This window comes from Sminthopsis crassicaudata, chromosome 3 (genome assembly GCF_048593235.1).
Source record: "Sminthopsis crassicaudata isolate SCR6 chromosome 3, ASM4859323v1, whole genome shotgun sequence".
Lineage (NCBI taxonomy): Eukaryota > Metazoa > Chordata > Mammalia > Dasyuromorphia > Dasyuridae > Sminthopsis > Sminthopsis crassicaudata.
Window position 1 is genome coordinate 406,708,150 of NC_133619.1, and position 16,299 is coordinate 406,724,448.

The window sequence follows — 16,299 nt, forward strand, 5'->3', positions numbered from 1 at the left end:
CTATCAACTCTATAGGAACAGAGGGATATTTCTCTAAGAAGAAAGAGATCATGTCCTCTTGTATTAAAATGTATAATCTATAGTTTGGCAGAATTCTTTTTGGACTCATAGCAAGTACTTTATATAAAGAATGAAAAGTTTTAAAATAATAATAATTTAGAAAAACATGTAAAAACCAGCTGCCATTTTAACAAAATATACTTTCTTATGAGAGGCAAGATGTTTGGAAACTCAGTCAGAAAGGCCTGGGTTCAAGTCTCACCTCTGTCTATGTGACCCTGGGCAAGTTATTAGTAGAGGATGTTTCTTATATTAATGAAAATACAGGTCTAGTCTCTAATTCTATTCTGTCTTGAAAGGAGTTGAAAAAATTGTGTATTATAGGAAGTGAACACTATCTACAAGAAGTTATTATGTATGGTCAATGTGAATAGAACAACACAGAGACAAATCTAATTTGTAACCAAGATGAGTTTACTTGCAAAGATGGAGAGGAGCCTATAGGGAAAGTCTTACTCCATGGCAAATTTTTACTAATGTGGACAGACATTAGAAGGATTGGCAGATTAATAACTTTTTCTTTTGTGTTTAGGCAGCCTGTCTAAAATGAGATGAGATTAATTTCCAAGTAACTGAGATCACTATCAGTACTGTGTGCCTCATCTAGATATAATTTAAATTGTTTCTGTTTTACTGAATAAATAGTACATCAATATCTTTTGAATACAAGATCTATTTTGTCCAAGAATTTCTCCCACCAAAAAGATTAAGACCAAAAATATATAAATAATAAATAGCATTGTCTTACTTGATCCTTCAGTTCAATTAAACAGGTAATAATTAAGCTTTAATTATCCATTATTAACTAATAAGCAAAACATTGTACTAGGGGCTACATTTAAAAATTACAAAAATGAAAGAATCTCTGCCTTCCAGAAGCTTACATTCTAACTGAGGGGAGAGATTCCTCTGACTCTACCACATTTCATCCCCCTGTAACGGGTTGAATTGGAACCCAGGAATCAAGGGGTTAAATTGAAATATCAAAGGTCTGCTTTTGGACCATATAGTTCACAGGGGCTAGCAGATGATAGCAAAGTCAGAAGCAAATGAATGAACATTGAGGCAGCTAAGTAGCTTCTCTTATTGAAACTTGGTTTTCAGTAAGATAGTGGGAAGAAGTATGCAGTATTATTACATGAATGCACATCTTTACTAGACATTCTCTATGAGATGGAGGACCTATGGGAAAAAAAGAAACATTGAATCCAAGGGACTAGCAGGAGGAAGAATTAAGACCAATTTTAGTCCCAAAACAAATATCACAGAACAGATATTAAATTAAAAGGACAGGAGTCATGGTGAGTGAATCACAGGGACATCAAGTAGCTAGGAAAGCAGATTGTTCCATGGCTAAAATAAACTGTCCAGTGATAGCCTTTCTGATGCCTCTAGTTTTGGGTGCTCTTTCTCACTCTTCAAATTATCCTGTATTGCTTATCTGTTTTTATATTGTTAGCCCAGTAAAATTTAAGCCCCTCAAAAACAGAGACTGTTTGGAGTTCTTGGTTTGCTTTGGTTTGTTTTTTTGCTCTTGTCCTTTGTATTCTCACCTGCACAAAGTAAGTACTTAGTAATGTTGGCTAAATTTCATTGAACCACTACATGAAGTAGTTAGGTTTGGTTTCTTAGAAAACTTTGTCTAGATCTCATTCTTCCCCATCACTCTTTTCTTTATATTAATATCTGTCTAGGTACCTATTATATTGTACTCCCAAATTTCATTTCTTACAACATAAAGACTTAGAGCAGGGATTGTTATATTCTCAGATTCTAGAACAATGACATGAACAGAAAAGGAGCTAAATAAATGTTTATAGACTCAAACATAGGACTTACTGAATATTCAACTGACAAAGTCTTTCATATCTCTCCTAGAAGGTTAGAAAATATTAATTTCTCCCGCTTTATTTCTGAGATCCCTCTAGCGCCAGGAGGTGTGATAGATGGGGGAAAAGAGTAAATCCTATTATCAGTTTTGAAAGGCTAAAAGAATTAGTAGGTATAAGCATCCAGAGTTGAAGCTGTCATTCAAGCTGCAGAGGTCTCTTTCTTCGGCAAGCCTCAAACCACAAAGCAACCCAGAGCAAAGAAATGAAGACTAAGGTGAAGAAGTTAGTTATTTTAAGGAGATGATGATCTGGATTAAGAGACCCCAACCTAACCCTACTGATTAACAATGGAGCTGCCTTAGGCACACAACTCTCCTAAGAAGATTAAAAATTGTGAGCTTCTTATGCAAGCCAAACAATTTTCTTAAACCCCTACTGACCAAGTTAAAAAGTAGCTTTTTAAAAAGTTGCCTGTTATCCTTGCACATCCTAGTCTCCCTGTGAGCTAAATGACTATGAAATCTATCACATTTTAGGCACTAAGTACTAAATAACCCTGGGAGGCAGGTGCTATAATTTTCCCCATTTATCAGAAATAGACAGAACAGTGACTTGCTTAACCCTAACCCACCCATTCTGGGGTAGGATTTAAATTCATCTTCCAAATCCCAGGTCCAACTTTCTATCCACAGCCATCACCTAGCTGTGTCCTTTGTAATTTTAATTAACCCTTTCAGAAAAAACCTACAACAACAGGAGAAATTTTTTTCTTGCTTATTTATTTTTAAGTATAAAGTTCTCTGCAAATTTCTATTTTAATCCCTATTAGTAGGGTGGAAAGGACTTTGAGATCTCCAAGTCTGTGCCAGTAAAGCATGCATACTGGCAGGATCTATTCGTTAAATTGTAAACTGACCTTTTTGGTGTGTTGTGGACACCTTTGATGGTTTGGTGAAAACCTATGGGTTCCTTAAATGCATGAAATAAAGTACATAAGATTACAAAGAAAACCAATGATATTGTGAATATAATTTTCAAAACATTTGTAAAATACAAGTTCAAGACTCCAAGTCAATAATTCCTGCTGTTGGGGTTTCTGATATGGTCCCAGGTACAGATTTAACTTGCTGTTCATGTATCAAAAAAGGTCAATGTGGATGGTCTCATCACCAAACTGGTCATTCAGTGATCAATTCTTTGGTCATAACAACTTATAAAACAAAGAAAACTCAAAAAAAAAAACTTCAGTCACAGTCAATCTCTCTGAGTACCTGTACTGACAATAATAGAATGAAAGCAATAAAAGTATAGGATTCTAAGAATCACAAATTTTTATAATGTCTACAAACTTCAACTTAATTGCTAATATTACAAACATGTTTTCTTTACCCAATGACAGAAATGTTGACATAAAATTGGAAAAACAGAATCATAACAATATTAATGTTTTCATCAAAAGGGAGACTACAAAAGGATGCTACAGGTAAGTAAGAAAAATTGTTTACATATTCATGTTATAGAAGTAAATAAGGGAAATGGCAAAGATAATTTTATCTTATACACAAAGGCAATAAGATGAATCATTTTATATTTGTTCATCCTCTATCCCAGATGTTGGTACAATTATCATCCGTATGGTCACTTTGCTTGCATTCATCAACAACCTTGCAAAAGATGAAAAAAGATAGACAGAGACACACAGATAGTGAGGGAGAGAAAGAGACAATAAGAGAGAAAAAGTGAAAAACAAAGTGAGAAAGAGAGAATGGAGGAGGAGAGAGACAGAGACAGAGAAAGAGAAAGCAACAAACAGAGAATGAGAGAGTGTAGAGGGAGGGAGAGAAAAAGGAGGGAGGGAGGAAGAGAAAATGAAAAAGAGAGAGAGAAGAGAGAAAGAGAGAGAGAGAGACAGAGAGAAAGACAGAGACAGAAAGAGATGCTACAAAGAACTTGATCAGATTCTCAAAATCAAGACAGCACATACTGAGTGTCCCTAAAGTCTTAATGCAGTTTTACACTTGCTGTTGTTCATTCATTTCAGTTGTGCCTGACTTTTCATGATCCTATTTGGGGTTTTCTTAGCAAAGATATTGCAATGATTTGTCCAACATCAAAAGTTTAAATATTGGTAAAACTTAACCCCACACTAATACTGTGCTGCACTTTATACACTGCTATTCAATGACTTCAGTACCCATATGGTGAAACAATAAGATTACCCAAAGATGTCTAGTGCAAAAATAAGCTCCAAAAATTACTTGTGAAATATGTATTATTAAAAATAAGAGGATTTGGAGACAAAGGAGGAAGAAGGGTTGTTTATATGTTTTGTTTTTTTAGAGAGAGTGTTGACAGGTAACTCTTGCCATCTTAAAGAAAGAAGAATCTCTAATTGGTCCAAGATTTTTAAAAGTCACATGATTTTTATTTTAATAAATTATTATGTTTGCCATGTCTTAGGAAGTAACATTAAAATAATATTTATAAATGTTACTAGACATTTCTTGAAAAGGGTTGTTCCTTTTCAGGATTCTAGAGAAGTAGCTATATGTATATGATGCTCATACACCTGAGTTAATTAAAGCTTCTAACATAGCTAAAAGTGAAAAAAATTCAATTCCATTAAATAGCTATTGTGTTTTGTATATATCACTCTATGCCAAGCACTATTTTGAATAACAAGTTAATAAGACATAGTATTTGCATTCAAAAAGTTTAAAATCCAGTAGGCATCATAAGAGTGGAACTATAAGTGTCCAGAAAGGGGCAATAAGGGCTTTGGTAGTTTAGAAGAGAAAAGAGAGAGCTGACATTTGGCTGGGAATATATGGGAAGGCTTCATGGAGGTTGTAGCAATTGAGTTGGTTCTTGAAAGAAAGATTTCAATGGATGAAGAGAAACGATTACTTTTATACTCAAGTTAAGCAGTCCATTTTGCAATATAAGGTGGAATAAGGAGAAATAGAAATGCAGGATGGAACCAGAGCAGGGAAATTATTGTATTGTGATTTAATAAGTTCATAACAAGTAAGGGTCAGAATATCAAGGATAACCCTTCAAAACTGGATTGTCCAGTTATGATACTAACCCAAAGATGGCCTATGGATATGTGGTGTAATTTTGAAAATCTAATTTCAACATTACAGGCAACTTTGATTAACAAAATTATGATATAAACATCCAAAATAACAGCTTATAGAACTATGATAAAGAAATTCTTGTTAAAGTGTAACAAGCAGATAAAAGAAGATGTTGAATAGAGTGGGGAGGTCATCATGTAACAGCAGAAAAATAACAGGAAAGTAGGAAGTCTCAATTGTGTTGAAGATCTCTGCTAATATTTCAATATTTTATCTGAGAAAATTTGGGAAAGATATTATTCTAGCTTTATATACTCTATACCATAATTAGGGTAAAGCAACAGAAAATTTGCCCCAGAATGTTGACATATAAAAATAGGAGTTCCCATGGTAGTCTTCTATACTTTGAAATCCCCACTGGACCATACTATATAAGTACTTCTGCCATCTGCCATGGCCCATATTTTTTCACCTTAATGCTTTCCAAGGAAAGCATTGATTATGTCATGGAGGCCAGGTTTGGAGTCTCTGGGGGATGGTCAAACATTTAATTTCCTCCCTCCTTTCCAGTCAAATAAATTTACCCTGGGCATCAAAATTCCTACTGTTAGCTCTGCACAGATTAATTTATAATAGCATATCTTCTTTGGTTTTGCTCTTCAACAGACAAAACTAATCCTAGGAAACTATAAGACTAAACTCAAATTGTATGCTTTAAAGGATAGTTGTTTTAATCAAGTGACAAGTACTTTGTGAGTACCTACTGTGTGGAAGGCATGATGTAAATAGAAAAAGGCCCTAAAGGAGGGTGTTAGGATTACTAGGTGAGGGAGGGATTCTGATTTAGAGGCGTTCAGTCATAATCCCACAGATGGTAGCTTCGCCCCATTGGCTCCTCAGCCAAGCACATACACCAAATGTCTGAACCTGCGGTTCCGTGTATCAATATGGGAAGTATTACACATAGGAGGGTGTGAAGAAATACATAAAAAGTTAACTAATGATTGAAAGGATAAATGATACATAATGACTTGCTAAATGAATGCTACAGATGATAAGCTCTGGGAGTTCAGAGATCAAAGAAATTACTGTGAACTAGGCAATATTTGGATAGTCCACAGTACTGGTGTATTGCTAGAAATTCTACTAATAGGGTCAATAAATATTTCTAAGAAACATAAAATATATTTTAGAACATATTTCATATATGCAGTAGCTTCTAGAAATGCACAGGCTTATCTACCAATTGGAAGCTACCCTACCAATTTCATCAAATATACAATATATGTTTCAATGTGGGCTTTTTTCCTGATTAAAGATTAATTGACTCATTTTTAATGTAATTTGTGCTTAAATATTAAACATAGCTGATTTAACTTTAATTATTATTTTAAAACAAAGATTCATAAGATCATAAAGCTAGAAGTGGAAGGGGCCTCAGCTACAATTTAGTCCAACCTCATCATTTAGCAGAGGATAAAAGGTTAAGGAACTCACCTTGAGTCCCACAGCTTTTGAGAAAGGATTTAAACCTTAATGTTCCAATTCTAAATCCAGACTTTTGTCCACTATAAAGTACTGCCTCTGAAAAAAGCAATCTACAACAGGGATTTGCTGGAGTCAGCTCTAAAGACCTTGGAGAACCCATAAGTAAATTTTCAATGTGAACAATTGCCTCTCAGATATTAGCAAATTCTATAAATCAACACTTGATTTATTATTTTGCTGGTTATCTAAACTTAAGAAAATAATGGAGAATAAGTTAATAAAACAAATTAAACTTAAATTCTATCTTTTGTTTTTTGGAGACACAGATGCTAAACATTTACCAGCACGCTGATGTCTATTACAATGCAATTTAGTTCGTGTGAACAGTAGGCATGGTTTCTTGCCAGTATTTGTAAGTTGGAAATCTTCATTCCCTTAAAATAATAACTTAAACCTCAAGTTTCCACACAATTCAATTGCCCTTTCTAGACTTAATAAATAATAAAACGCTTGTGACCGAATAAATAATGTTTCCTCTATTTTATAGCCTTGTGACAGATGGTTATATTTTTGATCTTTGTAGTTCACAAAATTATAGTTTAGAAATCTTGTAGTCTAAGCCCCTCATTTTTCAGAAGAAATTGAGGTCCCATAGGGTAGCAGTGGTTTGAGTATGGTAGCACAGATAGCAAGTTCCTGAACACAGGAATTGACTCCAAATCCAGCACTCTCTGAGAAGCAGAATCAGCCTCAAACATTTACAAGTGTATGACCATGGATAAATCATTTCCTATCTCAGAATCTCTGTTTTCTTAAATAAAAAATGGGAATAATAAGATTTGGCTTACATACCTCACAGGATAGCTTTGAGGGAAGAGTTTTATAAACCTTAAAAGAATTTTACAAATGTAAGTTGTTAACATTAAAAACATTTTATTTCCTATTTACTTCATTCTGGTGGCTACTTGCTCATTTATAATCTTAGAGTATTTACTATTTGGATTCTAAAGTAACTAGCCAGCATTCTAAAGCATTGTAGCCAACAATCTGCATTCAGTTTTATATTTGCTAAGGTCATTTGAAAGATGCAAACATCTTTAGATTTTGGTTGATGTTATACAGAGGTATAACAAGGGAGTATGACAACATATATGTCATGGGTAGAAATATATGTGAAGAAAAAAAAATCAGTGAACTTAGAAGACCTCTGAGCTCTGACAAGAGAGAAAAAGGATCAAGAAAGCAATTAGTATCAGGAAAAAATATAATCAGCATCACAGGCTCCCTTTCTGCCCCCTCCAGTAAAATCCCTTAAACTGAGCCAGCCAATTCAAAGTTCTTATGCATACATACAGCAATATGGAAGGTATAACAGAAAGACAGATGTGGAGGCAAAAGACATAGGCTTAAATGCTGGTTCTGCTACTTATTACTGGCACTACCAATAAGTCATTTCAACTCTCTGTGCCTCATCTTCCTTATCTACAAAATGACAAGGTTAGACTAGCTGACCATCAAGGGCCCTTCTAGCTCTAAGACTTATAATCTGTACTCTATGAATTTCAGTATCTTTTATTTTCACTTAGATTATTGTCACAATTTCCTAGAGAAAAATTCACTCCTTATCTCCTCTGAACTAAGACAAGGAATTTTTCTATATCCTAATTCAGTAAACCTTTAAATGTTGTTATAGTTATTCAGTCATTTCTGTTGTGTCCAACTTTGTGATTCTATTTGGAGTTTTCTTAGCAAAGACACTGGAGTGATTTGCCATTTTCTTCTCCAGCTCATTTTACAGATGAGGAAATTGAGACAAACAGGATCAAATGACTTGCTCAGGTTCACACAACTGGAAAGTATCTGAAGCTAGATTTAAACTCAAATCTTCCTGACTCTAGGCTCAGAATTCTATCATCCATCTACCTAGCAGTTAACAATTAACAATAACAACAACACTAATAATAATGAGTAGCTAGCTCTTGATGGTGCAGTATGCCAAGAATCAGGAAGACACATCTTTCTGAATTCAAGTCACTTAACCCTGTTTTGTCTCAGTTTCCTCATATGTAAAATATCCTGGAGATGAAAATATTAAATCACTCTAGTGTCTTTTCCAAGAAAATCCCAAATGGGGTCACAAAGAATCAGACCGGACATTATAAAATGACTAAACAACAACAGAAATAATAATGGTGATAACATTAGCATTTGTGTGGTACCTACTATGTGTCAGGCATTGTGATAAACAATTTACAAATATTATCTCCTCGATGAACAACTCTGATGAACATGACTCTCCAACAATGAGATGATTGATACTAGATCCAATGATCTTGTGATGAAGAGAGCTATCTACACCCAGAGAGAGGACTGTGGGAACAGAGTGTGGACCACAACATAGCATTCTCACTCTTTTTGTTGTTCACTTGCATTTTGTTTTCTGGCCCATTTTCTTTCCTTTTTTATCTTATTTTTTCTTGTGCAGCAAGAGAATTGTACAAATATGTTTACACATATTGGATTTAACATGTTTTTAACATGTATAACATATATTGGATTGTTTGCCATCTAGGGGAGGGGGTGAGAGGAAGGAGGGGAAAATCTGAAACACAAGGCCATGCAAGGGTAAATGTTGAAAAATTATCCGTGCATATCTTTTGAAAATAAAAACCTTTTTATAAAAACAAATATTATCTTGTTTGAACAACAACCCTGGGAGATAGGTATTATTATTATTATCCCCAATACAGGCAAATTAGTCCCAAAACTTAAAGATCAGATCAAGAGGGAGCTTGGTAGGGAAAAAAAGCCATAGACCAGGGGTAGCATTTGATCCCTTCTCATAATATGAAGCATTCAAACTTTCCTTATGTTATCCCTGGCTCTCCCTAATTATGGTGAAACATTTCAATATTAGCATGCTCCTTTTTTTTCTATCAGTCACTGTATTAGGTTAGTGAAGGAGTTTCTCTCAAGGAAAAGTTGCCTGCAACACAAATTTAATGATCTAGATCTCATTTACCCAGGAAAATAAAGGCTCAAGAACAAAGTCTGATCATTTTAAAGACATATCTAGATTCCCTAATTTAGTAGTTTATTCAAAGTATAAACAAAAGTGACTAACAGGGCTGCACCCTTTTAAGACAATCTACATTACAGAAAGGTTATAAATGCCTCTCCTAAAGATTTCTCCACTCCAATCCAATGACCCCAAACTGGATTATTCAATGTGTCATAGGGATGCCTGAAATTAAATCATTTCAATGTTAAGATTGAATTTGTACTCTCTCCTTTCATTATGCAAATGAAAGTTATTAAGAGTAGTTTTTAATTTCTTCATCTGAGAATTGTCTGTGAGTACCCATTGACCCAGCAGTGTTACTACTGGGCTTATATCCCAAAGAGATCTTAAAGAAGGGAAAGGGACCTGTTTGTGCAAGAATGTTTGTGACAGCCGTTTTTGTCATGGCTAGAAATTGGAAATTGAATAGATGCCCATCAATTGGAGGATGGCTGAATAAATTGTGGTATATGAATATTATGGAATATTATCGTCCTATGAGAAATGACCAGCAGGATGACTTCAGAGAGGCTGGGAGAGCCTTACATGAACTGATGCTGAGTGAAATGAGCAGGACCAGGAGATCATTATATACTTCAACAACAATACTATATGATGATCAATTCTGATGGATGTGGCTTTTTCAACAATGAGATGAACCAAATCAGTTCCAATAGAGCAATAATGATCTGAACCAGCTACACCTAGTGAAAGAAGTCTGGGAGATGACTATGAACCACTACATAAAATTCCCAATCCCTCTTTTTATCCACCTGCATTTTTTATTTCCTTCACAGGCTAGTTATACACTATTTCAAAGTCCGATTCTTTTTGTACAGCAAAACAATTGTTTGGACATGTATATATATATATATATATATATACATATATATATATGTATATATATATATATACATATATATATATATATTGTATTTAATTTATACTTTAACATATTTAACATGTATTGGTCAACCTGCCATCTGGGGATAGAGGAGAGAAGGAGAGGAAAAATTAGAGCAAAGGGTTTGGCAATTGTCAGTGTTGTAAAATTACCCATGCATATATCTGGTAAATAAAAACTATTAAAAGAAAAAAAAGAGTAGTCTTCAACAAAGTCATAACTAGCATGAAGTGAACAGGACTTTGCCCAGGGCAGGGTCTGCTTTTCCCTTTGTAGTGTCCTTCCTACACACATGACCAAGATCCCCCACATGTTGCCTAGTATTCCTCTCTGACAGTGATTAAATGCCCCCAAACCTATCTCTCCAGTCTCAGCGTGTTTTGCTTCCCTATACTCTGCAATCCACCAAACTGTTCTTCCTTCCATTCGATACACATCATACTCCATCTTTGGTCTCCATGTAATGGTAATGACCTTCACCAATGCCTGAGATGCACTGACTTCTTACTTCTGCCTCATAGAGCCCTTCTCTTTCTTTAAAATACAATTCAGAAATCTTCTGCTTGAAGTCTTTCTTTTTAGAGTCCTGCCTCTCAAATTACCTTGTACTTCACAATTTTCTATATATTTTAAATTATTTACTTCATATTTATGCTATATATATTTTAAATGTAGGTACTTGTCTTTTCAATTTGAATGGAATTTTATTGTAAGTAGTAGGGATTGTTTCATTCTTTTAACGTGTAACTTTAACTTGTAACTGAGCACCTAGCAGAGTTCCTGGCTTATAGTAGGGAGTTAAGAAACACCTACAGATTGATTAATTGTTCATGATGATCCCCCTACTCCCAGATTTCCTTCATCCTCCTCAATCCACAAAGAAGCAAAGGCCATATTCTCTAGTTCTCTAGCTGATTGGAAGGTTCCTCTCAGAGCTCTGTGTGTGTGTGTGTGTGTGTGTGTGTGTGTGTGTGTGTGTGTGTGTGTGTGTGTGTGTGTAAGAGAGAGAGAAAAACAGAGAGAGAGAGACAGACAGACAGACACAGACAAAGAATGAGAAAGGGAAAGAGACAGAGAAGGAGGGGAGACAGAGAGAGGGACAAACAGAGAGACAGAGACAGAGAAACAGAGACAGAGAAAAACAATCACAGACACAGAGAAACAGAGAGGCAGAGAAAGATTTACAATTCGAGTAGAGCACTGATCTTACAGGCCCACAATCCAGAAAGACAGTATGAATTTATCCAAGTAGTGAGAAGAATCAATTCTATTGATCTCTAATAAGTATATCAATAAACAATCTTGCTGTTTTTTAAAGTTAGCAATGAATGTTTAGTTAAGTAGAAGTTGCTTGCAAAAAGATTACCCTGAAACAAGTTGTATTTTTAAAAGCTAATCATCTTAATCATTTAGTTTAATCTCTTCCATTTCTGTTTACCTAGCATCCTATTACCAAGCAATCTTGTTTGCTATATTTCTTATGTATGTTTCCAAAAAATAAAAAACACCCAACTTGTCTCTCTGATGGCATTTAATTAATCCAGGATATTTGAATTATTGATTACTATCAAGAAATAAGAATTTTCCATTTTCTTGTTGTGAAAGTGAGTAGTTCAGAGTATCCAAATTAGCAATAAACTGTAGAAAAGTTTGGGATTCTGTTTACTTTGTTTCTCTAGTGAGAAGAGCCCCAAGTCAACCACAACTCTCCCTAGTCCCACTAAACCATGAAATGTTTAGTTCACCTGTGAAAAAGCACAAGGGATCTGTCATAATGAGAAACACAGCTTTGCTCTGGTTTGCCTCTCTGTAGGAATTTCAAGTTAAGGGAAGACAATTTTGAGTCAGGCAGCTAATTCTTCTCATCTTCAAATAATAATTTAGTCTACAATTTGACAAATTAATATCTTCTGCTTCTATTTACTAGGAACTGAGAAACTGAAGGTAAAAAATTTTCCAAATAGCAGAAAAAAAAAACATTTTTCCCTGCAAAAATATCAAGGCAATATTTTCTGTCTTAATGTCTTTCTTTTGAGTTTTGTAGGGAGAACAAAAGCATTTCCTGGCTGCTCTGCTTTTCAAAACGACAAGACTTTGGCATACATTCTGCTATTTCCACACCTGGAAAATCTCCATTGTATTATACATTAGAAAGCAAATATTAGTCTACAATGGAATAATTGGTCTATTTATGTGCACCTACAATAAGATAACAATGTGGATGCTGAAAATGACAGACTAGCAAGATAAGCTTTCCTTAAACTCCTGGTTGCTATGGGGCCAAGCCTATGGGAGACCAGATAAAAATCAAGTCACATTCATTGCACATTCTTCAGAGAATTTTTGTATACAAAGACACACTAGGGGAAAAACTAGCACTAAAAAAGAACTCTATTTACCCATAAAAATCTTCCTGGGTCTCCAAATTGAATAGAAGTGTATACAGAAGACGTATAAATGCCTATATTGTCCAACTAATAGGAGAATAATTTAATTCATTTGATTCCATTAATTTTTCATAGATGATTATTATATATAGGACACTATATGAGGTATTAAGGAGATGAAAAGGGAATGATCTCTGCCCTTATGGAGCTTATAATCTATAATATATAAATATAATCTACATAATATAATAAATTAGCTTTCTTTTCCCATGGTGTGATAAACACCAAAAACAAAGATTAGGACAAATAAATAAGGAAATAGTAAGAAAACAATGAGGTCAAACTCCAGTGGTGTTTAAAGACCCTTAACACTATGAAACATTTTGAATACGTTCATTATCTAACCAAATCCTAAAAAGGATCATGAGAAAAATGAATCCAAAATCAAAGTGTTTATAAAGTCAATGAAGGAAACTCACTACTTAACTAGTTAAAATGAAACTTTCTGAGCTTTTTATTTCTCTGAAAAAGAGATCTATCAAATAGCCAAAAATCTTTTGGGGGGAGTTATTGAAATTTGTAGCTACATTCAGACATTTGAAGATGCCTTATAATGATTTTGAAGTCCCTTCAATACAAAGTTCCTCCATATCAATATATGACTAAGGTCAAATCCCAAGTCTTTTTAAGTATCATTACATAAAAGTATATAAAGGTTTAAAAAAATACATTTAGTATTTCAAGTATTTGTTATTCCTATTTTAGAGAGGAGAAAATGGAGGCTCAGAGAATTTAAGTGAAAGAGTCAAATAGTTGGATAATTAAATGTCAGGACTAGTTTTCAAACCCAAGTCTCCTGACGAGTCCCAAGTATATCATACTGTCCTTCTGGCATGCAAGTAATCAATAAACATTTATTAAATGCCTACTGTGTCAGATGCTATGCTAAGTGCTAGAAATGCACTTAGTCTTACCTTTAGAAAGGTAAAAGACAGTCCCTCAACAAGAGAAGATGAAATGAGAGTATTCCAGACAAGGGGAGAGGAACAGGGGGACAGCCTGTGCGAGGAGATGAAATGTCATGTGTGAAAGCAGCAAACAGGAAGGTTGTCTGGAATGGACAGTGTGTGATAGTGAGTAATGTATAATCAGCTTGCAAAATAGACTGGAGACAAATATAAAGGACTTTAAATGCCAAACAGAGGAATCTGCATTTCGTCCTAATGGTAAAATGGAGCTAGGGAAAACACTTTAACAGAGAAGTGATATTGTCAGAACTGAACTCTATGGAGCAATGTCTGCTGTCACTTCATTTATGGAGCAGCAGCACATATTTTGAATCCTCAGAGCTGTCTGGGGCTTTCTTCTTGGGTTGAATCAGCATCTGAAGATGGAGGAAAGGAAGGTGTAACTCTTGTTACTAATCTGCTACATTGTCCATCATCACCTATTAGTCAGCAATGGTATGACCAGCAATTAAAGTACTGTCCTGATGATGACTGACCTTTGGCAAGTTAGTGATCATGATGGAAAAAGAGGGAATCATTTCCTTCCCCTTGATGTATATGTACCTTATAATTTGTATATTAACATCATAGGATTTCTCACTGAGACATTAGGGATAATTTAATCCAATCCTCCCATTTTACAGAGGAGGAAATGGGGACCTAAAGAGATAAAATGATTTTTCTTGAGGTTATACAAGTAGTATGTACCAGAACCGAGATTTGAAATACTGTCTACTAACTCCAAATCAAGTGCTTTTCTTCTCTGCCAAAACCCCAACAGTACAAAATGACTGTGTGGGGTTATAGTGAAATACTGTACATATATGATTCAATAATGGGGAAGGAATCCTTGGCAGTACCAAGGTCCCAATATAAGAGCTAGCATAAAAATACGTAAGCCACAAAGGTCAATTCTAGTACAATAGAGTGTGAAAGAGGAGGGAAGGAAAAAGAAGAAATATTGTTAAACGAGATTTCTTAAGACTAATTTCCCAAACTTCACAATTTTATCAAGAGCTGACCCTAAAAAAAAAACTATCAGCTTAACTTTTCAGTTTTTCTCTGTGAGCAAATGTGGCAGGATTGAAATGAAGCCCAGGGCTGCAAAGAAGACAGGCTGCCGGACAGATGAGACAACTCGAAAAATCATTTAGTCCTTTGTGTATTAAGTGTTGAACACTATAAGACAGCAGGAATGAACCAACAAGGGATAAAATCAGGGATAAACTATTATCCTGCTCTGAAAGCTTTTGGAAGTAATTTACACTTATCAGTAAAGAAAACTTCTTAAAGAAAGATAAACTTTTAAAAAAAATCTCACAATGGACATCATTTAAGCTCTTGTTTTTAAACAGGAGGATAAAAAGCAAGCTGTAGGTATTATAAGAAATTCCCTTTTTCTCTTGAGACACCTCCATCTTCTAATCTCTCATGTCAACAACTCAAGATGCCAAGTTACATTGATTTTATCTCAACATTTCTCTAATCAAGTCTCTTCACTCAGAAAGCCAGTTCCAGAACCTCAGTTTGTTCTAGATCCTCATTACTTCCTGAATTACATTGCTGCTGTTCACTTGTGTTCAACTGTTTGTAACCTCATGAACCATAGCATGACAATGCTGCCCATGGGGTTTTCTGGGCAAAGATACTGTAAGAGGTTGCCATTTCTTTCTCCACTGGATCAAGACAAACAAAGTTTATATCACTTGCCGAGCATCATATAACTAGTAAGTCTCTGAGGCTGGATTTAACTCCAAGGCCTTATCCAAACTATGACATGTTAAATTTGTTCATACATTTCATTTTTATTATTCAGCAAATATTCAACAAGCAACTTATGTGGACAAAGTGCAATATGACACAGTTCCTCCCTTCAAGGAATTTATAATCTAATAACAAAGATAGCAATAACTTACATTTATATAGTGCTTTTTCATCACTATCATAGCATGAGGTAGTTTCTACATATGTGAATATTCTGATTTTACAGAAGGAGAAACAAACCCTGAGAGGTTAAGTAATTTACTTATGATCACACAGTTGTTAAGTATATGAGATATAATTCTAACATGATCCTTCAAGCAGAAACAACAAGAAATGCTTTGAGGAGGGAAAGATCACCCTCAGATGTAGTGATTTCAGAGGAGAACATCTGTGCTGGACTTTGTGGGATGAGTAAGGCATCAAAAAGTAGAGATGGAGGAGAATAGGAGGCAATATTCCAAATAGAGCAGCTTGAGCAAAGATATGGCAAGCAGCAAAGAGACAAGGACAGAAAATAGTAAGCAGCTAAAACATACAGTACATGTGAGCAGTAGTAGAAAGCACGACTAGAACCATAGATTGGAGCCAAACTGAAGGATCATGAATTTTAATGGATGTCTAAGGGGTTTAGACTTTATGCTGGAGGCAGACTCAGGAAATCATAATCACTAAAGGATTTTAAGCAAGAGCAACACATTCAAAGTAAGTTTCTTGGG

General features: G+C 34.8%; 1 protein-coding gene across 2 annotated transcripts in view; it reads right to left on the bottom strand.

The window, feature by feature from the left end:
- The window catches only part of PLCL1 (phospholipase C like 1 (inactive)), a 413,553-nt gene that overhangs the window by 147,637 nt on the left and 249,617 nt on the right, over positions 1–16,299 (bottom strand). The gene's annotated exons all lie outside the window — the stretch shown is intronic.